Source organism: Lactuca serriola, chromosome 4, assembly GCF_051521515.1.
Source record: "Lactuca serriola cultivar US96UC23 chromosome 4, Lser_US96UC23_V15, whole genome shotgun sequence".
Classification (NCBI taxonomy): Eukaryota; Viridiplantae; Streptophyta; class Magnoliopsida; order Asterales; family Asteraceae; genus Lactuca; species Lactuca serriola.
The window spans coordinates 213880370-213903523 of record NC_136411.1 but is presented as its reverse complement, the minus strand read 5'-3'; the positions used below and the strand labels follow the sequence as shown (position 1 = coordinate 213903523).

The following is a 23154-nucleotide window of genomic DNA, read 5'->3' as shown; positions in this document are numbered from 1 at the left end:
AGATACATCATATACATATAAATATGTTCAACGAATAATCGTTCGTTGCGCATAATACAATAATATATTTGAAATCTTTACAAATATACGTTTATTAAATATATCAATGACGTTGTTGTTAGCTCTTATATAATAAATATTTTGATAAGTTCGTATAAATATTTTTTGTTTTGAATTATATAATAATGTAGACATCTTTTAAGATTCTTTAATCTCAATTATCTCAATGACCTCTATCTGCGGGTTACTCATGAATAATAATAAATATAATATATGGTTTAATGATATTTATAGTTGTTGCTATGATTAATTAATTTTAAAAAGTTCATTTGCTTAAAGTTTTAAAGGGATCATATATAATAATGGTAATACAAAGATTCGAGCTGGGACTTACCATCCATCTATATTTCTACTATCTCTCAAGTATTAAGTTTATACCCTCAGTGGGTTTACCTGATCCTAAAAGACACACACATCAAATAATAGAAAGCTATAAGAGCTTAGTGATAACTAGGTCAACATACTCATATAATATCAACAATATTTAATCACATTATCAACATACAAATCAAATCCCATAGTGCCTTTCAAATTAACTCATCAATTACTCAGAAAATATGTATTCACTAAAACATGCCAAGCCTATGTGTCTCATCACAAAGGCTTACCATACTCAATAAAAAAAAACATACAAATATAGTATTATGACCACTCAGGTTACCAACACTCGGATAAGGTATTATGGTCACAAAGGTAACCATATCAATAAACAACATACATATATGGTTTACATATATGTGTAACACCATACATTTTAAAACAAAATTTTCATTTTTAAAATCACGTAGTCTCATGACATAGTTCACAAAACCCCAAATGACAATGTTTTCAAAAACACATATTTAGAGAATGTTTTAAACACAATCTAGTATCCATAAAATGTAACTCCGCTTCGTGTGTACAATCAAGTCGGCGCATTCCCATAATCATGAGAAGTACCTGAAACACATAACACATAAAACGGTAAGCACGAAGCTTAGTGAGTTCCCCAAAATACCACACACATCTCATTAGCCTCTCATGGCTATACTCAAAAAAGACCTTTTGGTCAATGTGTCTCAGTGGGACCCTTCGGTCCAACAACTCGGGTGGACCCTCTAGTCCTAACTCAGTAAGCTCGGGATAACACACAACATAAATCACAAAGACATAATGCAGGATATCACAATACTCAATATAAGCACATAAGACCCTCTGGTCACACATAAATTACCACTCTACGTAAGTATAGTGAGAAGACTCATCTCGTAAGCAAGCAAGGAACTAAATACCCCTCGAACAGTCTAAACCTCGCCTACATGTAATAAGCATCTCTAATTAACACTTAAAGATCACAACTCCAAATAAACTCATGTTAGTCCCTCTTTAACTCTTGGGATGGGTAAAAGACCATTTTACCCCTCCATGACCTCCACCCCTCAAGTTTGAACAAACCCAAAAGTGAACCAAAGTCAACACTTGAGTCAACAATCCATGTTGACCTAACTCGTCGAGTGCATCTATGCGACTCATCGAGTCCCTTTGGTTCCACAGAACTCTCATGATGGTCCAACTCAACTCACCGTGTCAACTCGCCGAGTTACAGTGTGTTCAGACTCGTCGGGAAAAACTTCAACCGACTCGTCAAGTCAACTCATCAATTCGCCGAGTCCCTTAAGTCAAATTCTCATTCAAACATTTTAAGGCAGAACTGATACCCCATACATTGAATTTATCTTCCTAAGACTTGAATATCACGTAAAGCTGAACGCTTTACGTGCATGCATGGCATATTAAGCTCATAATGCCAATACAAGCTCCAACAAGGGCTAGATACACAAGAGCTTCCCTCTAGCTTAATAATTCTCGGGTCTTTGGACTCATAAGGCTCCCTACAGTCTAGATCTGAGGTTTCAACCTCAAGCCATGCTCAAATGACTTAATGAAACAAGATGGATGAGAGAAAACCCTAAAAACCCCAAAACCAAGTTCTCATTAGGAAATGATCAAGATAGCTTCTTGTCACCTCCAACTAAAGCAAATCTCCGAGGAATATCTGGATCCAAAAGCCTCCTCTTGATACAAGATTTGATGCTTTCCACTTCTGCTCCAAAAGATCACGAAAATGCCCAAGACTAAATCTCTTTTCTCTCTTAGCTCACGCTAAGCGATTAGGGTTTCACACAGGGGAGTTGGGTGGCTGGTGAGGCGGAAATGAGGGCTTAAGGCCCTTTAAATATGACACAAACCCTGAGATTTAGGGTTTCCTCACACAACGCCAACTCGGCAAGTCGGCACTTTGACTCGTCGAGTTGGTCATTAAACCCATGTGGCCAATCCGACTTTAGTCGACGAGTCGAGCATACAACTCGTCGAGTCACTCATTCAATCCCAAAAATGAATATATAAATATTATACCTGAGAGTCGGGATGTTACAATTCTCCCCCACTAGAATCAGGCTTCGCCCTCAAAGTCATACTATGGAAACAACTCAGGGTACTACTCGCGCATCTCGGACTCTGGCTCCCAAGTCCACTCGGATCCCTTGCGGTGCTCCCACTGCACCTTAACCAGTCTCACCTCTTTACTCCTTAGGATCTTAACTTTTCTATCCAAAATTTCCATCGGCTACTCAATGTAATTCAAGCTAGCATCCACCTGAATGTACTCCAAGGATACCACTACCATCTCATCGGCTACACACTTCCTCAACTGAGACACATGGAAGGTGTTATGAATCTAACTCAACTCTACAGGTAGCTCCAACCAGTATGCTACCTTCCCCACTCTGACAGACACTATGAAAGGAACGGTATATCTGGGACCCAACTTTCCCCATTTCCTGAATCGAATCACCCCTTTCCACGGGGATAGCTTCAGGAGGACAAAATCTCTAACCTGAAACTTAGCTTGGATCACCGCCGGTCTGCGTAACTCTTATGGTGACATTTGTTGTCAGTAACCTCTGTCTAACCTTCTAAATCTGCTTAGTCATCTTGAGAACTATCTCAGTACTACCCATCACCCTCCGTCCTGCCTCCCCAATAGATGGGAGTCCAACACCTCCTCTCATATAAGAGCTCAAAGGGAGGCATACCAATACTGGAATGATGCTATTGTCATATGAAAACTCAGCTAAGGGAAAATAAGTATCCCAACTTCCTCCGAAGTCTATAACACATGCACACAACATGTCCTCCAGTGTCTGAATCGTCCACTCACTCTACCCGTCAGTCTGTGGGTGGTATGCGGTATTGAAGTACAATCGGGTACCCAAATCCTCATGAAACCTCTTCTAGAACCTGGAAGTAAAACGCACATCCCGATCTGACACTATCGAAGTCGGCACCCCATGTCGTGCCACCAGCTCTCTCACATAGATCTCGACCAATCTCTCTATAGAATATGTCACAACTAGAAATTTTTGTGCCTTGTAACTACAACACTTAAGCCAAATTATGAATCAAAGACATAAGAGCATGTATGATGCATACTCTATGACAACAAAATTTCAATCAAACACCCCATGCAAGCATTTCAAGTAGTCAATAAGCAATTGGAAACCCTAAAAGTTCTTGTTTAAGTCCATTTTGGACTAGGATTTCCTTATTGGGCCCAATGGACCAATAAGCTTCCAATTTGACCATCTTGGGCTTAGAACTCTTAAATGGGCTCTAATTGGACCCACTTCCATTTATTTCAATATTTTGGGCCATATTGGCCTAGAATGAATTAAATTAATTATATGAACCCTTTTGGGCCATAATTAACCTAATTTAGCCCTAATAGGTCATAAGACTCACAATTATGATTATTTGGACCAAACATCACTTAACATAACCATGAAAAAAAGGCTTAAGCATACAAGGCCCAAATTCTTTTCTCCTCCTCTCTAATTCTCGGCCCAAGCCCAAATAAAAGGGAGAGTTGACTTCTCATGGCCACCTTGTTTTTGCATTATGGTCTTCCATGCATCTTATCCCATGTTTCCATGGACACATCACCTCAAGACCTTTCTCTTCCCCTCTCTCTCTCTTGCTCTCGACGATTCAAAGCACACACACACACACACATTTCTCTCACAAATCTCTCAAGGAAACTCCCTCCACTCTTCATTAAGATCTCGAAATATAGAAGGTTTTTCAAGAAGATATTTCCACAAATTCTTCATCTAAGGTAAGATCATGCTTGGATCTATGATCTAGATTCTTTGTTTTATAAAAAAAACTCTTTCTAATCCATGCAAAAATCATGATCACTCTCTTAGAAACCCTCTAAGTTCGAAATCAACAAAGGAAGGCTTGTTAGGGCCGAAAACAACATCAAATTCCTTCCAATCTTCCTCAAAACCGAAACAACAACTCAAGGTGAGCTTCATACCCCCTTTCTTTCGGTTTTTATGAGTTTTTATGGGGGAGAATACAAGAAAATGTGTAGATCTATGAGTAAATGTATGCCTTGTGTGATTTTTATGCTTGCATGTATGATTTTATGTGTTTTGTGATGATTATGTTAGCCAAAAAGTACCTAAAAACTGAGATCTATAACATGAGGAATGAAATAAACATAGCTTACACCATTTTATACTAATCAAGTGAAGAAAAATAGTTCTTTTGGTTAGGAAGAACATATTTGGACGTAAAACCCATTTTTGGGCTTAAATTGTCAAAAATACAAAACTAAGGGCCCAAAACGACAAATGATAATTTCTGGAGGTTGAAAAGGGTCCAAACAGTTTCTAATATAATTTTTCTGAATATCAACATTTTTGAGGGGTTTAAAATGTAAACTTTGAACATAATGGGCTAAAATGGGCTTTTCGGCCCAATAAGCCCCAATTTGCGAGATTTTTGAAATTGAGGGGCTGGAAATGCAACTTTCTGTAACACAGGGGATTACAAGTGCACTAAAACCAATTCAAAGGTCAAAAAGGTTTTTCAACTTAAAAAGGGATAAAAAATGCAAAAAATTTCCATTTTGGGCCAAAACTGTAAAGGTTGCAAAAATGGGGGTTCCAACGGAGGAAATTTCATTTTTGAAGGACTTAAGCTGTTTATCATGTAAATTTGGGCTGAAAATATCTTTTCAATAAGTTTTGATACTAAAGTGTCAAGAAAAATGGTTTAAGGACAAAAATGGAAATTCTTTTATATAAAGGACTAAAAGTGTAAATTTTATACAAGAAGGGTCATGAAAAGGTAAACTCTTACTTTTAAACAAATAAATCCCTTAAGATAAAATACGAGAACCACGACTACCGGCGAAACGTAATAACAAATACACTTTCAACACCAATATCGGTACCAAACGAATTGATTCTGTCTCGAATAAATAACAAATCAAAAATCAATAAATAATAGTACTTCAATAAACAAGCAAAATCTACGAGGAGTCAATATTCAATCTTTGGGCTCAAAAGTTTCAAATCGTGCTTGTTGGGCCTATCTAGCCCAATAACATGATCTTTAGGTCCGAAGGGAATTGCTCTTACATGTTATTGGGCCTTCTATGACCTAATTCCATGTAAAAGGACTTTCAATAGCTCTATTGTGCTGTTGGACCCCAAGGGTCCATTGGTACTGCTAGCGAAGTCGAGAAGTCAAATGCGAGTCGGGCCAAGTGCCTTTCGCATTCCCGATATCCTTGAACGACTTATGGAAATAAAGGGGGCTTCGTACCCTCCTTTCTCCTCGGTTGTGGGGCTATGAGAAGTCAGGATGGTTGGATTAAGTGAGTAGTACAGACGACGCCTAAGGGATCATTTGTATTTGGTAGTTATAAACTAGTCATTTTCATTAATGCGTGATTATAACGACTCACAACCCATAATTAATCCAATGTCACCTGGGTAATCATAAACAATCGTCGTATCGGTATAACAATAAATAAGACATGTAATTTTATGTATTGGGAAAACATCGGGTTTTCCCGGGAAGTTCAACACTTTTACCTATGTGATGTATACAAAGTTTAACAATTATACACGTTTACAAAAATCGACAAGCATACTTACGGATCTTCACACTTTTTCTTATATACAATACTCTTTTCAGAAAATATCGGATTTTCTGGGTTTTCAACCTTCACAAAAATCTTTTTTTTTTCATAAACATTACTTATGAACTCACCAACATTTCATATGTTGACGTTTTTCCAAAATACTTGTATTCTCAGGTAACAGGTAAACCGAAGAATATGTATTCAGTGATGTCATGGTGTTTTGTTTAAATTAGTATCGAACGGTTTAAGTTATGGAAATGTGATGTTTAAAACAATGTACTGAATGTAAACAATATCAGTTGTAATATTTCAATGCATGGTGATGAATGATGTTATAATTCATGTATAATCATTGTGATGGTATTCAATTAAGTCACAATAGCCTTCGGACGTTTCTGCCGTCTGGTTCGGGGATGTGACAGGTTGGTATCAGAGCTCTGTTTATAGTGAACTAGCATATCTAACCACACATTGATATGCAACTATAAACCTAAAGAGGGACTAACATAACTCTGAACAAAACAAGTAAAACATAACAATAAAACACCCTTGCTTGCATTAGGAACAAGAACATAATACCGAACCAAACAAGATAATGCTAGTATCTCGGTTAAGCCAGAACTGTTCTAGTCATATCAAGGAGTGGATGTAGCCTGATCAAATACATTCCCTCCAAGGTATAACTATCACACGTCCTGAGGAGATCGTGATAGCTAGGGAACCTAAAAACATACCCCTTTATCACCAAAAGAGAACATCCGTTTAGTTTGTACAATAGTTGTAGAGTCATAGGAGTAACGATAGTTTATACCTTCCCCCAGTCTTCATGGAGGGAGAGCAGCAGGGTATCCAGTTTCATCAAGTCCTAGTGGCTCACGAGATGCTTGAAGATGAACCAGAAGGGAATCAAGAGGGAGCACACAACGTCGGACCTGACGAATACACGGACACCGACTACGAGTTCGACGAGGCCGATGATGACATGGAGGAAGGACAAGACTCGGGCAAAGATCACGCCACGTCGTTTGTTAGCGAGGCGCAACAGGACCACCCCGCCCCACCAGTGAATCCCGCAAGGGAGAACCGCTCCCCCGAAGCTGAGATTGCCGCCCTGCGGCAACAGTTGTTCACCATGGAAGCATGTGCAGTGCGAGCTGAGCATGAGAGGGATGAGGTCATTGGAGACATGGCGGAGATGGCTCAGTTGTTGGCTCAACACTTCGGCATATGATCTCACCCCCTATCTTAGGATACTCTGTGGAGTACTAGGGATATCAGTATCAGTCTTTAGTACTATGTCATTAGGATCTATGCTATGTACCCCGACTCTATGTTTAAGTGACTACACTACTCATAGAGTCGTTATGCTGTCGAACTAATATCACTCATGTATGCTCTCACGAGCAAAATTTTCATGTATCAAATGCGGATAATATTAGTAAAAAATTTTATATGTTTTATTATGACGTTTTAATCTGCTATGTGTTGCGAATCCATGATTGTATGCTAAATTGTAGAAGTACTTAAGTTTGTGCCATGCACCTAGTCTGTAGGATCACAACCTCACAGAAACCACATACACTCAACATCTTTCCGTTCCATGACAGAAAGATGCCTCGACGACCCACTCGCGGAAACCCTGGACCAACCCCACCCGAAGTTGACTCAACTGCATTCCAGGCAGCCGTATCTGCTACGGTCACCGCAGCAATGTCACAAATTCACCAAGGGAACAACGGAGGAGTCAACGGACAAGGGGCCGGGAGTTCGAACAACGGAATGAATCAGGGACCCACCAAAACATGTTCCTACAAAGACTTCACAAACGCCAAACCATGAACCTTTAACGGCACTGGAGGAGTGATCACCCTCAAACGATGGATCGAGAAGGTGGAATCGGTGTTCGAGATATGCGATTGCCCTGAAGAGATGAAGGTGAAGTTTGCTGCATACACTTTTGTTGACCAAGCGCTCACTTGGTGGAACGGACACGTGGAAGCCATGACACTCCCCATAGCCAATTCCATGCCATGGACAGAAATGAAAGAAATGCTGATGGCCGAATACTGCCCTCGTGGTGAAATTCAGAAAATGGAGCAAGAGCTGTGGAACCTCACTGTCCGGAATGCTGTATAGATGCCTACATATCAAGGTTTAGCGAATTGTCTCTGTTATGTCCTGGCATGATCACCTCAGAAGGAAAGAAGATCGAGCGATTCATCTGGGGACTAACCTCCCCGATCCAAGGAAACGTGATAGCTGCAAATCCCGAAACTTTCGACAGTGCTAAGAGATTGGCCAAGAAGCTGTATGACCACAACAACAACAAGGTTGAGAAGCCAGCGAAGACCGAAGCCAAGAAGGAAAATGATAGCAAGAAGGGGAAGAACAATAAGAGAAAGGGGTGTCAAGGCTCCAAAACTTCCAAGAAGTAGCAGACAGTGGCGGTTAATGCTGCAATCGTGCAAGTTTCGTCCACACCACATGCTCCAGCCTCAACTGCTCCTAGACCTTATTCTGGTAATCTTCCCAAGTGCAACAAGTGCGGTCTCCATCACAATGGAGAATGCAGGGAAATGCAGTGCACCAGTTGCAATCGGAAGGGACACACGGCAAGGTACTGCAGGACTTACCCTCCTCAGAATCAACAACAGGGAAGCAACAACAACAACAACCGCAACAACAACAACAACACCAACACCGGTGGCAACAATGCAGGACCTAGCCACACTTGCTATGGGTGTGGAAGGACTGGGCATTTCCGTCGAGATTGCCCTAACAACAACAATCCCGGAAATGGAGGAACAGGAAGGGTGCTGACCATGGGTCAGGGGGAGGCGATTCAGGATCCCGCTGTTGTTACCGGTACGTTTCCCCTAAACCACACTTATGCGTGCATCCTATTTGACACCGGAGCAGAGCGAAGCTTTGTGAGCAATAAGTTTAAACATTTATTAAAACAACAACCCCAGAAGCTCAATGAAACCTTTATGGTGGAAATGGCCAATGGGAAAACCGAATCCACTGGGGAAATCTAGATCGGATGTACCCTAGCCCTGAATCAACACGTCTTTCGAATAGACTTAATGCCAGTTTCCATTAGGAGTTTCGATGTGATTATTGGCATGGACTGGTTAAGCCCCCGCCATGCTGAAATTATGTGTCACGAGAAGTCCGTTCGCCTTTACCTTCCCAATCACGAAACCCTAGTTATGTACGGAGACAAACCTAGCACGAGCCTTTGCCTCATCTCGTGCATCCAGGTACAGAAGCATCTACGAAAGAACGATTTGACGTTCTTGGCTCACATAGTGGATAAAACCAAGGAAGAGGTTAACATTCAAGACATTCCGGTAGCACGTGAATTCGCAGACGTATTTCCTGAAGATCTTCGTGGAGTACCCCCAGAGAGACAAGTTGAGTTCCAAACTGATCTCGTTCCAGGAGCAACCCCTCTCGCTAAATCGCCTTACCGGCTAGCTCCCGTTGAAATGCAGGAATTGTCCAGCCAACTCAGCGAACTCCTGAGCAAGGGATTTATCCGACCCAGCTACTCGCCATGGGGAGCTCCGGTCCTCTTTGTCAAAAAGAAGGAAGGATCTTTTAGAATGTGCATCGATTATAGAGAGCTAAACAAACTCACTGTCAAAAATCGCTATCCACTCCCACGAATCGACGATCTATTTGACCAGCTCCAAGGAGCTAGTTACTTCTCTAAGATAGATCTATGGTCCGGGTACCATCAGCTCAAGGTCTGGGAAGAGGATATCCCCAAAACCGTTTTCCGAACTCGTTACGGACATTATGAATTTTTCGTAATGCCCTTCAGTCTAACAAATCCCCCTGCCGCATTTATGGACCTGATGAACTGAATCTGTCGACCATTCCTCGACAACTTTGTTATCGTCTTCATTGACGACATTCTAGTCTATTCCTGAAGCGAAGAAGAGCATGGCCAACATCTCCGACAAATCCTGGAAACCCTGCGAACGAAAAAGCTATACGCAAAACTCTTCAAGTGTGAGTTCTGGCTCCGTAGCATGAACTTCCTAGGGCATGTTGTTAGTCGGGAAGGAATTCATGTGGATCCTTCTAAGGTCAAAGCCGTTGAAGGATGGGCAGTCCCAACGACACCCACAGAAATTCGCCAATTCTTAGGCCTAGCAGGCTACTATAGGAGGTTCATTCAAAACTTCTCTAACATTGCCAAGCCACTTACCTTGCTTAAACAAAAGGGCGTACCATTAAAATGGAAGGACAAACAAGAAGTTGCATTCCAAACCCTGAAGCAAGCCCTCTACAGTGCCCCGGTACTATCTCTACCAGAGGGAACGGAAGATTTCGTGGTCTACTGTGACGCGTCAAATCAGGGTTTAGGTTGCGTTCTCATGCAGCATGGAAGAGTGATAGCTTACGCATCCCGCCAACTAAAGACACACGAAGTGAATTATACGACCCATGACCTAGAATTGGGAGCAGTGGTCATTGCTCTGAAGATTTGGAGGCATTACCTTTATGGTACGAAGTGCACCATCTTCACGGACTACAAGAGTCTCCAGCACATCTTGAATCAGAAAGAGCTGAATATGAGGCAACGAAGATGGGTTGAATTATTAAATGATTACGAGTGCGAAATCAAGTACCACCCAGGCAAGGCCAACGTGGTAGCTGATGCCTTGAGCCGGAAGGAGTACTCTAATCGTCGTGCGAAAAATCTCTCAATAACCATCCAATCTCACCTAACCACTCAGATCGGGGTAGCTCAGTCAGATGCCATGAAGACGGAAAACAGAGCAATCGAAGCATTACGCGGATTGGAGAAGAATTTAGAGGTAAAAGAGGACGGAGTACACTATTTCATGAACCGTGTTTGGGTCCCTAAAATTGGAGGATTTAGGGAGGTAGTCATGGATGAAGCTTACAATACGCGATACTCCGTCCATCCAGGTTCGGACAAGATGTACTTGGATATTAAACAACATTATTGGTGGCCTAACATGAAGGTATAAATTGCCACCTATGTCAGCAAATGCCTTACTTGCGCCAAAGTAAAGGTGGACTACCAGAAGCCCTCGGCGTTATTACAGCAACCGGTGATCCCCGAGTGGAAATGAGAAGGGATTTGCATGGACTTTGTGACCAAGCTAGCCAAGACGTCGGACGGATTAGACACTATATGGGTAATAGTTGACCGACTGACAAAATCCGCCCATTTCCTGCCAATAAAAGAATCCTACATGATGGAGAGACTGACACGATTATACATTCGAGAAATCGTGAGACTTCACGGAGTACCAGTGTCTATCATCTCAGATAGAGACAGTAGATTCACTTCACGTTTTTGGCAATCACTTCATAAAGCACTTGGAACCCGTCTCGACATGAGCGCCGCTTATCACCCACAAACGGACGGTCAAAGCGAACGAACCATCCAGACGCTCGAAGACATGCTTCGCGCATGTGTGATAGACTTTGGGAAGTCTTGGGATACCCACTTACCCTTAGTTGAATTCTCGTATAACAACAGTTATCATTCGAGCTTCAAAGTCGCTCCTTTTGAAGCACTATATGGACGTAAGTGTAGATCACCGTTGTGTTGGGCTGAGGTGGGCGACACCCAGCTAGCAAAGAAACTGGCATCGGACAAGGTGTTAATGGGACGGGAGATCATACGTGAAACCACGGAAAAGATAGTTCAAATCAGAGCTTGACTACAAGCATCGCGCGACCGACAAAAGAGCTACGCTGATAAATGGCGAAAGCCCTTAGAGTTTCAGGTCGGGGATCGAGTGCTGTAAAAAGTTTCACCTTGGAAAGGGGTCATTCGTTTCGGAAAACGGGGAAAAATGAACCCACGATACATAGGACCTTTCGAGATCGTTGCCCGAATAGGTCCAGTGGCGTACAAACTACAGCTACCCGGCCCGCTGAGCTAAGCAGTGTACACCCCGTGTTACATGTTTCCAATCTAAAGAAGTGCCTATCAGATGAAACTCCCGTCATTCCCCTTGACGAGATTGAAATCAACGAGAATCTCCTGTTCATTGAAGAACCATTCGAAATCATGGACAAGGAGGTGAAGCGTACTAAACAAAGTCGCATCCCGATCGTGAAAGTGCGGTGGAACGCGAAGCGTGGGCCAGAATTCACATGGGAACGCAAAGACCAAACGAAGCAAAAGTACCCTCACCTATTCTAGCATTCTCAAATCTAGCTTTCAAAAGAATTTCGGGACGAAATTCCCTCTAACGGGGGGATGATATCACAACTAGAAATTTTTGTGCCTTGTAACTACAACACTTAAGCCAAATTATGAATCAAAGACATAAGAGCATGTATGATGCATACTTTATGACAACAAAATTTCAATCAAACACCCCATGCAAGCATTTCAAGTAGTCAATAAGCAATTGGAAACCCTAAAAGTTCTTGTTTAAGTCCATTTTGGACTAGGATTTCCTTATTGGGCCCAATGGACCAATAAGCTTCCAATTTGACCATCTTGGGCTTAGAACTCTTAAATGGGCTCTAATTGGACCCACTTCCATTTATTTCAATATTTTGGGCCATATTGGGCCTAGAATGAATTAAATTAATTATATGAACCCTTTTGGGCCATAATTAACCTAATTTAGCCCTAATAGGTCATAAGACTCACAATTATGATTATTTGGACCAAACATCACTTAACATAACCATGAAAAAAAGGCTTAAGCATACAAGGCCCAAATTCTTCTCTCCTCCTCTCTAATTCTCGGTCCAAGCCCAAATAAAAGGGAGAGTTGACTTCTCATGGCCACCTCATTTTTACATTATGGTCTTCCATGCATCTTATCCCATGTTTCCATGCACACATCACCTCAAGACCTTTCTCTTCCTCTCTCTCTCTCTCTTGCTCTCGGCCGATTCAAAGCACACACACACACACATTTCTCTCACAAATCTCTCAAGGAAACTCCCTCCACTCTTCATCAAGATCTCGAAATACAGAAGGTTTTTCAAGAAGATATTTCCACAAATTCTTCATCTAAGGTAAGATCATGCTTGGATCTATGATCTAGATTCTTTGTCTTATCAAAAATCTCTTTCTAATCCATGCAAAAATCATGATCACTCTCTTAGAAACCCTCTAAGTTCGAAATCAACAAAGGAAGGCTTGTTAGGGCCGAAAACAACATCAAACTCCTTCCAATCTTCCTCAAAACCGAAACAACAACTCAAGGTGAGCTTCATACCCCCCTTTCTTTCGGTTTTTATGAGTTTTTATGGGGGAGAATACAAGAAAATGTGTAGATATATGAGTAAATGTATGCCTTGTGTGATTCTTATGCTTGCATGTATGATTTTATGTGTTTGTTGATGATTATGTTAACCAAAAAGTACCTAAAAACCGAGATCTATAACATGAGGAATGAAATAAACATAGCTTACACCATTTTATACTAATCAAGTCAAGAAAAATAGTTCTTTTGGTTAGGAAGAACATATTTGGACATAAAACCCATTTTTGGGCTTAAATTGTCAAAAATACAAAACTAAGGGCCCAAAACGACAAATGATAATTTCTGGAGGTTGAAAAGGGTCCAAATAGTTTCTAATATAATTTTTCTGAATATCAATATTTTTGAGGGGTTTAAAATGTAACCTTTGAACATAATGGGCTAAAATGGGCTTTTCAGCCCAATAAGCCCCAATTTGCGAGATTTTTGAAATTGAGGGGCTAGAAATGCAAATTTCTGTAAAACAGGGTATTACAAGTGTATTAAAACCAATTTAAAGGTCAAAAAGGTTTTTCAAATTAAAAAGGGATCAAAAATGCAAAAATTTTCCATTTTGGGCCAAAACTGTAAAGGTTGCAAAAATGGGGGTTCCAACGGAGGAAATTTCATTTTTGAAAGACTTAAGCTGTTTATCATGTAAATTTGGGCTGAAAATGTCTTTTCAATAAGTTTTGATACTAAAGTGTCAAGAAAAATGGTTTAAGGACAAAAATGGAAATTCTTTTATATAAAGGACTAAAAGTGTAAATTTTATACAAGAAGGGTCGTGAAAAGGTAAACTCTTACTTTTAAACAAATAAATCCCTTAAGATAAAATACGAGAACCACGACTACCGGCGAAACGTAATAACAAATACACTTTCAACACCAATATCGTTACCAAACGAATTGATTCGGTCTCGAATCAATAACAAATCAAAAATCAATAAATAATAGTACTTCAATAAACAAGCAAAATCTATGAGGAGTCAATATTCAATCTTTGGGCTCAAAGGTTTCAAATCGTGCTTGTTGGGCCTAGCTAGCCCAATAACATGATCTTTAGGCCCGAAGGGAATCACGCTTACATGTTATTGGGCCTTCTATGACCTAATTCCATGTAAAAGGACTTTCAATAGCTCTATTGTGTTGTTGGGCCCCAAGGGTCCATTGGTACTGCTAGCGAAGTCGAGAAGTCAAATGCGAGTCGGGCCAAGTGCCTTTCGCATTCCCGATAGCCTTGAACGACTTATGGAAATAAAGGGGGCTTCGTACCCTCCTTTCTCCTCGGTTGTGGGGCTATGAGAAGTCAGGGTGGTTGGATTAAGTGAGTAGTACGGACGACGCCTAAGGGATCATTTGTATTTGGTAGTTATAAACTAGCCATTTTCATTAATGCGTGATTATAACGACTCACAACCCATAATTAATCCAATGTCACCTGGGTAATCATAAACAATCGTCGTATCGGTATAACAATAAATAAGACATGTAATTTTATGTATTGGGAAAACATCGGGTTTTCCCGGGAAGTTCAACACTTTTACCTATGTGATGTATACAAAGTTTAACAATTATACACGTTTACAAAAATCGACAAGCATACTTACGGATCTTCACACTTTTTCTTATATACAATACTCTTTTCAGAAAATATCGGATTTTCTGGGTTTTCAACCTTCACAAAAATCTTTTTTTTTCATAAACATTACTTATGAACTCACCAACATTTCATATGTTGACGTTTTTCCAAAATACTTGTATTCTCAAGTAATAGGTAAACCGAAGAATATGTATTCAGTGATGTCATGATGTTTTGTTTAAATTAGCATCGAACGATTTAAGTTATGGAAATGTAATGGTTAAAACAATGTACTGAATGTAAACAATATCAGTTGTAATATTTCAATGCATGGTGATGAATGATTTTATGATTCATGTATAATCATTGTGATGGTATTCAATTAAGTCACAATATCCCTCGGACGTTTCCGCCGTCTGGTTCGGGGGTGTGACAGAATAGGTCTCACTGATAGCAAGAAAGTGAGCGCTCTTCGTCAGCTGGTCCACAATCACCATATTGCATCGACCTCGCGTGGTTCTCGATTATTTGGTAATAAAATCCATGTAAATATGTTCCCACGTCCACTAGGGAATCTCTAGAGGCTGTAACGGGTCATGTGGACGCTAGTGCTCCGCCTTAACCCGGTGACAGGTCAAGCGCCTCTAAACTACCCATGCCACATCCCTCTTCATACAGGGCCACCAGTAATCTCTCTTCAGATCCAAATGCATATTAGTGACTCCTAGATGGATCGAGAATCTCGATCTATGTGCCTCCTCCATCAATACACACCGAGATCCACCTGTATAGGGCACCCAAATCAGCCCTCAGAAAGTCATAAGCCCCCGACTATCCGTCTTAAACTCGGAAACCTGTCTGATTACTCGCTCCCTCTTGAGGTTCTCAGGCTTCACCGCCCCCACCTGAGCTTTTCGGATGGTATCTAGGACTGGAGTCATCACCGTCATCCTCATACACATGTATCGAATCGGAGCACTCTCTTCTCTGCGGCTCAAGGCATCGGCTACCATATTAGCCTTGCCAGCGTGATATAAGATATTGCAGTCGTAGTCCTTCACTACATCCAACCACCCCTTTTGTCTTATATTCAGGTTAGGCTGATCCATGAGGTACTTAACACTCTTGTGGTCCGTGTATACAGTACACCGAACTCCATATAGATAATGAAGCTAGATCTTGAGGGCGAAAACCACCGCCCCCAGCTCCAAATCGTGGTTGGGATGCCTCGTCTCGTGAGGCTTCAACTACCTCGATGGATAAGCTATCACATTCCCTCTCTACATCAACACCGCACCCAGTCCTGATATAGATGCATCACAGTAAACTACAAAGTCCTCCACTCCCTCAAGAAGGGCTAACACTGGAGCTTTGCACAATCTCTGGCGAAGAGTCTCAAATGAGGCCTGCTGCTCGGGCCCCCAGGAAAAAGTAACACACTTCCAGGTCAATTTGGTGAGAGGAACAACGATCTTGGAGAAATATCTGATAAATCTACAATAGTAGCCGGTCAGACCCAAAAACTCTTGATCTCAGATGGGCATCTCGGCACCTCCTATCTCATAATTGCCCCAATCTTTCCCAGGTCGACCAATATCCCATTCTGATTAATGAGGTGCCCTAGGAACTGGACCTCTCATAACCAGAAATCGCACTTGGAGAATGTGGCATAAATCCTCTCCAACCTCAATACTCCAAGAATCTCTCTAAGGTGCTCCACATGCTGCTATCTGGTTCTTGAATACACCAAAATATCGTCGATGAACACGATCATTGATCGATCCAACATAGGTCTGCACACCTGGTTTATTAGGTCCATGAACGTAGCCGGTGCATTGGTGAGCCCGAAAGGCATCACCACAAACTCATAGTGCCCATAACGAGTCCTAAAGGCCATATTCTGAGTATCCTCCTCGCAAACTCTCATATGATGATATCAATATCTCAAATCAATCTTGGAGAACCAAGATGCCCCCTACAACTGATCGACTAAATCGTCGATCCTTGGAAGTGGATACTGGTTATTGATCGTCAGCTTGTTCAACTCCCGGTAATCAATGCACATCTGGTGTGAACCATCCTTTTTCTTGACAAAAAGGATTGGAGCTCCCCACAGTAAGCTACTCGGTTTGATTAACCCCTTCCCCAGCAGCTCCTGGAGCTGTGAGGATAATTCCTGCATCTTTGGTGGCGCAATTCGATAAGGTGTGTAGGCAATAGGCGCCACACCCGAAACCAAATCAATCCGTAACTACACCTGCCTCTCGGGAGGCACTCCCGGCAACTCCTCGGGAAAAACATCTGGAAACTCGCAGAATATCGGAACCTCAAAGATAGAACTCGGCCACCCTGTAGCAACCCACATATCCATCACATACGCCAAAAAGCCCACACAACCCTGGTGTAGACTCTGTCTTGCTCTGGCAACAGAGCAGAAAGATGATCCAGATCTGGTACCCTCCCCATACACCGTAAGCACTCCTCCACTAGGTTATTGTATAGTCACCAATTAACGCTCGTAGTCGATCACAGCTCCAAAACGGCTCAACCAATCTATGCCCACGATGACACAGACATCACCCATCGCTATCGGCACAAGATTTATCGGAAACTCGACACCAAAAATCTGTAACACACATCCTTGGAATACATCAGTAGCAAAAACCGCATGCTCGTTGGCTATAGAAACCCTCAGAGGTCAATTCAACGACTAAAAGCTAAAGACACAAAGGATTGAATCGCACCCGTGTCAAATAACACCAAAGCAAGTACAAAACTCATAAGAAAAGTACCTATAAATAGTACAAAATAAGCACAACAAATCTCAAAATAATATAAATAAGGAAATACGTACCAACCACGAAATCAGGTGTTGCGCGAACTTCCTCCATTGTTAGCTGAAAAGCTCTCCTACGAGCCTTCGGAGCCTCGGCCTTCACTGGCCGACTATCAGTAGCATGCAAAGCAGCAGGAGTGGAACCTGGGCTCATCCTTGAACAAGTTGAGGGCACTCGTCCTTCCGATGGCCGGTATGGTTGCAGTGAAAGCAAAGTGCAAAACCCCTTAGGGCAATCCTTCGCCTTGTGCCCCTCTTTGCCATATTTCTAGCAAATGCTCACCCGACAAGATCCCTTGTGACTCTTGCCACAAGTGCGGCCCTTCTTGCCCATCTCTCACATCAGTGGGCTTTGCTCGCTTCGTCGCCAACTGTGACTGTATTGGTCTCCGGTCTCTCCCCTGGGACTCCCCCTCCTCCGTGGCCTGTAACTCTAGCTCAATCTCCCTCCGTCAGTCATTGGTCTGCAACTCGGCCAATGTCCGGTAAGACGAGTTTTCCACGAACTCCCGTATATCCCTCCTCAGTATGCTCAGATATCGGCTCACACGTGCATGCTCGGTAGACATGTGCTCAGGGCAAAACGGTGCCCTCTCATGGAACATCCTCGAAATCTCAGTTATAGTTTCTATCTTCTGCTTGAGAGACAGAAACTCCTAGGCTAACCGTTCCCTCTCCACCTGGGGAACATACTTTTCTCGGAAAAACTACATAAACCTCTCCCATGACACTGCAGCATGATCTGCAGGGGTAAAGCTGGCTGTCACAAACCTCCACCAGTCCTTTGCTCCCAAGCGAAGCTGGTTTAGCACAAACCGAACTATGAAATGTTATGGACATAAAAAAGTGTGAAAATATCCCTCGATGTTGGAGATCCATCTCATATTAGCGATCGGATCTCGTGTCCCATCAAACTCTGCTGGCTTCATGTTGCTAAATTCCCGGAACAACAACGTGTCACCTCCCTGTGGCCTAGCAGCGGCAACAGCCGTGGTAGCTGCAGCAACATCAACCTCAATAATAGGGGCAAACCGCTCATCAAATGTATCAATCAGGGTGGTCTTAATAGACCCAAAAATATCCAGTATCGCCTCTCTAATGGCTACGTACAACTCCTCATAGATGATCCTACGGATCTCCTCGTCAACAGCACCACTGCTCTCGGGGGTGTGGCGTGTACCCACCATAATGTCTCTGAAACACAACATGAAAATCATCAGAGACTCGCTCGAGAAACTCACACTCAATTTCCCGCCCCTACCTACTCCTTAATACCCTAAAGATTCTTACTTGAGCTGCATACAGATCCGATGCTTTCAGTAGTACGGGCCCAATACTACCTTCCACACCAACCTGTAGTCACCTTAAGTCCTCCTCCCTAGGATTCCAATTCACAAGTACTCTATCTCTCATGGATATTAGGCTACTCTCTCTATAGACTCCTCATATACTCATCTAGATATCTCTCCTAGATTAACCCTCGACTCAGAACACTTTTTAAGTGATTCCTGCTAGATATTCCTACTCAGCACATACTCAAGGCAACCACAGATAGCAACAATTCCTAGGCTAACGCATCACAAATCAGGCAACTCTAGCCCTAAATATGAAATAGCTAACCTATCCTCTAGCATGCATCCCTAACATCTCATAAATATCTCATAACACAAATAATTAAGGGTATTTTGGGATATCACCGTTCAGGCTCTGGCAGATTGTACACACTGCTCCAACTCGGATTTCTCTTAAAAATCTTACTAATTTTTTAGAAAAATGATTTCTTTTGAAAATTTTCCTCAAATCCTCGGTTTGAGACCAGACACACCCGAAGGTATATCCGAATCCCTCAAACCAAGGCTCTAATACCAACTTGTAACACCGTAAGTTTTCAAACAAATTTTTGATTTTAAACATCACGTATTCTAATGACATAGTTCAAAAAACCCCAAATGAAAATGTTCTCAAAAACACATATTTAGAAAATGTTTAAAACACAATCCAGGATCCAGAAAATGTAACTCCGCTTTGTGTATACAATCAAGCGGGCGCCTTCCTGTAATCCTGAGAAGTACCTGAAACACATAACACATAACACGGTAAGCACGAAGCTTAGTGAGTTTCCCAAAATACCACACACATCTCTTTATCCTCTCATGGCTCTACGCAAATAAGACCATCCGGTCAATGTGTCTTAGTGGGACCCTCCGATCCCACAACTCGGGTGGACTCTCTGGTCCTAACTCCGTGCTCAACATAATACACATCATAAATCACAAAGACATAATGCAAGATATCACAATACTCAATATAAGCACATAAGACCCTCTGGTCACACATAAATTACCACTCTAGGTAAGTATAGTGAGAAGACTCACCTCGTAAGCAAGTAAGGAACTGAATACCCCGCCTACATGTAAAAAGCATCTCAAATTAACACTTAATATCACAACTCTAAGAAAACTCATGTTAGTCCCTCTTTAACTCTTGATATGGGTAAAAGTCCATTTTACCCCTCCATGACCTCCTCCCCTCATGTTTGACCAAACCCTAAAGTCAATAGAAGTCAACACTCGAGTCAACATTCCATGCTGACCCAACTCGTCGAGTGCATCTATGAGACTCGTCGAGTCCCTTCGGTTCCTCAAAATCCTCATGAAGGTCCAACTCAACTCACCGAGTTGACCTGTCAACTCGTCGAGTTACAGTGTGTTCAGACTCATCAGGACAAACTTCAACCGACTCGTCGAGTCAGCTCATCGACTCGCCGAGTCCCTTAAGTTGAATTATCATTCATACATTTAAGGCAGAACTGATACCCTATACTCCGGATCTATCTTCCTAAGGCTAGAATATCACGTAAAGTTGCAAGCTTTAGGTGCATGCATGGCATATTAGGCTCATAATGCCAATACAAGCTCCAACAAGGGCTAGATACACAAGAGCTTGCCTCCAGCTCAATAAAGCTTGGGTCTTTAGACTCATATGTCTCCCTACAATCCAGATCTGAGGAATGTCTGGATCCAAAATCCTCCTCTTGATCCAAGCTTTGATGCTCTCTATTTCTCCTACGAAAGATCACAAAAATGCCCAAAATTAACTCTCTTTTCTCTTTTAGCTCACTCCAAACGATTAGGGTTTCACACAGGGGAGTTAGGTGGCTGGCGACGCGGAAATGAGGGCTTAAGGCCCTTTAAATAGGACACAAACCCGAAGATTTAGGGTTTCGTCACATAGTGCCCACTCGGCGATTCAGCACTCTGACTCGTCAAGTTGGTCATTAAACCCATGTGGCCAATCCGACTCTACTCGACAAGTCGGTCATACAACTCGTTGAGTCACTCATTTAATCCCAAAAATAAATATATAAATATTATACCTGAGAGTCGGGATGTTACAATATGTTTTTTTTAATATAACAATAAAGTTGTTAAATTTGATATAATAATTCGTATAATAAATTAATATAATATAATGATTATTTTGAATTATATGAAAATATATACATCTATTATAACTGCATAATATCAACCGTTTGAATAACTTTTACCCACGAGTTACTTATGAATAAAATTAAATATAATATACAGTTTAATGTTATTTATAGTTCACTACAAGAAAAAGACCCTTTCACGACGCTCACTGATTTATGTTACGCAAAAGAGAGTGACAATAAAAACATGTCGTCTGTTCAAAAAATTTGAGGATTTAGGTCACGCATTATTGCGTGCCCTTAAATTAGTGTCTAATGTAAAAAAATAAAAACACGGAGGGCACATTATCTAAAACATGCGTCCTCTGTGATTGTCTCTTTATGATTTTTACTAAAACGCGCGTTCTTGAAAGGGGGAAATGAAATCCCCTCAAAATTCTTAAAATTTTTAATACCCCGCTTCAAGATCCCCTTCGTTCTATTCTTCCCTTTTCTCTGCAAACCCTAATCACGATACCATCTCTATTGTATACCTCAACAATTCATATATCATAAAATCATTGGGATAATTTCTAGGGCTTTTTAAAACACTCATTCGACTCTTTTCTCTCCCGCCTCCCCTGTCTATCTATTTTGTGCTCTGATATCCCCCTTCCATTTATGCCGCCGTCTCTGTCGCCATCAAAACGAGGATATGAGACAGTGCTTGATCTACGATCGTCTAGTCATCGATGCCCGGTTAATAGGAGTTGAAAACATCATAACATAAAAATTGTTCTTAACCTTGCCGGACTCAGAAAAGCCGATGTGACACATCCACAAGTATGAGGTGAAGAGCGACGTCCTTTTCCTTCCCGGCGTCATTGGTCCGGTTGAGCGGCAAGATCGGGAGAAAGCGCCGAAAACTTACGGGAAGACGATTCACTTTTTTGGCAGGTGGATAGAGGCGATCAACTTCCCCTAGGTCTCCCACAGGTAATGATGGCTCTAATTCGTGATGGCTTTACCCTAATCTCGCTAAAGGTACAATTTACATTTCCTGATTTCCGCCATTTTTGATCACCTGCAACTTATGTAGAAACTCTATCGATCGATTATTATTACATATTTGGAGTCTCGCTATGGTGTTTTGTTCAAAAAGGAAAGGGATAACAGAGCGTATATGGAAGGTTTATCCCAAGGAATTCACTCAAAAGCACACGTTGATGGAGTTGGACTCAAAACTATTGTACGAGATATCAATTTGCATTGCTTGGAGACCTAGCAAGGGTAATTTGGGAATATAGTCATCCAATTTCATTACGCCTAGTTGTTAACAATGGTTTATGTTAACTATATATTAAATTTTTTTGGTGTTTTTTGTTTAGTAGGTTTGTCCAACTCATTTGCACCCACGCCTAGCTGAGTTTCTTGAGCTTGCTGCTAAGTAACTGGTATGGCGACAAGTATCAGTTATCTTTTTTATAAGTGTCAAATGTCCTTTATTTATTTATTTGTTTTTTTGTTTATCATCTGAATCACCTGATACGACCCATGTTGGTCGTTTTGGTCAAGTATAGTGACGAAGGGATAAGCATCAAGATTCAAGAAATAATTTTTAAATGTTTTCCTTTTATTTAGCTTTCCTTTTAATTAGAATAATAGTTTTTTATTTAGTTTAGAATTCCTATCTTTTAGGATCTGGTTTTGGATTATGATTAGGTTAATACGACTATATAATTAATGTTCTAGGGATAAATCACATTTTATGCTGGAATAAAAGTCTTAGACGATTTGCTGGAGAATTCCATGTTTCTCGAACTATAGGAGGCATGGTTAAGGTTCCTACCTACGGGTTAGGATCTTGAACCTATTAATTGGTATCAGAGCTGCTACGGTTCTAGTGTCTACATGTCAAAAACAAATTCTGAGAAGATAGCTGGATTGGAGGCAGGTGTTGTAGCCCTGGAGCAGGATCTTACCAAGCTTCGAGAGGAAGCTGACCTCGCCAAGAAGGAGAATGCTGCA

At 41.5% G+C, this 23154-nt stretch overlaps 1 pseudogene; it reads left to right on the top strand.

Annotated features, from left to right (window-relative positions):
* The first annotated feature begins 7022 nt into the window (after positions 1-7022).
* Positions 7023-22411, top strand: LOC145099173 (oil body-associated protein 1A pseudogene; annotated as a pseudogene).
* Positions 22412-23154: the final 743 nt, after the last annotated feature.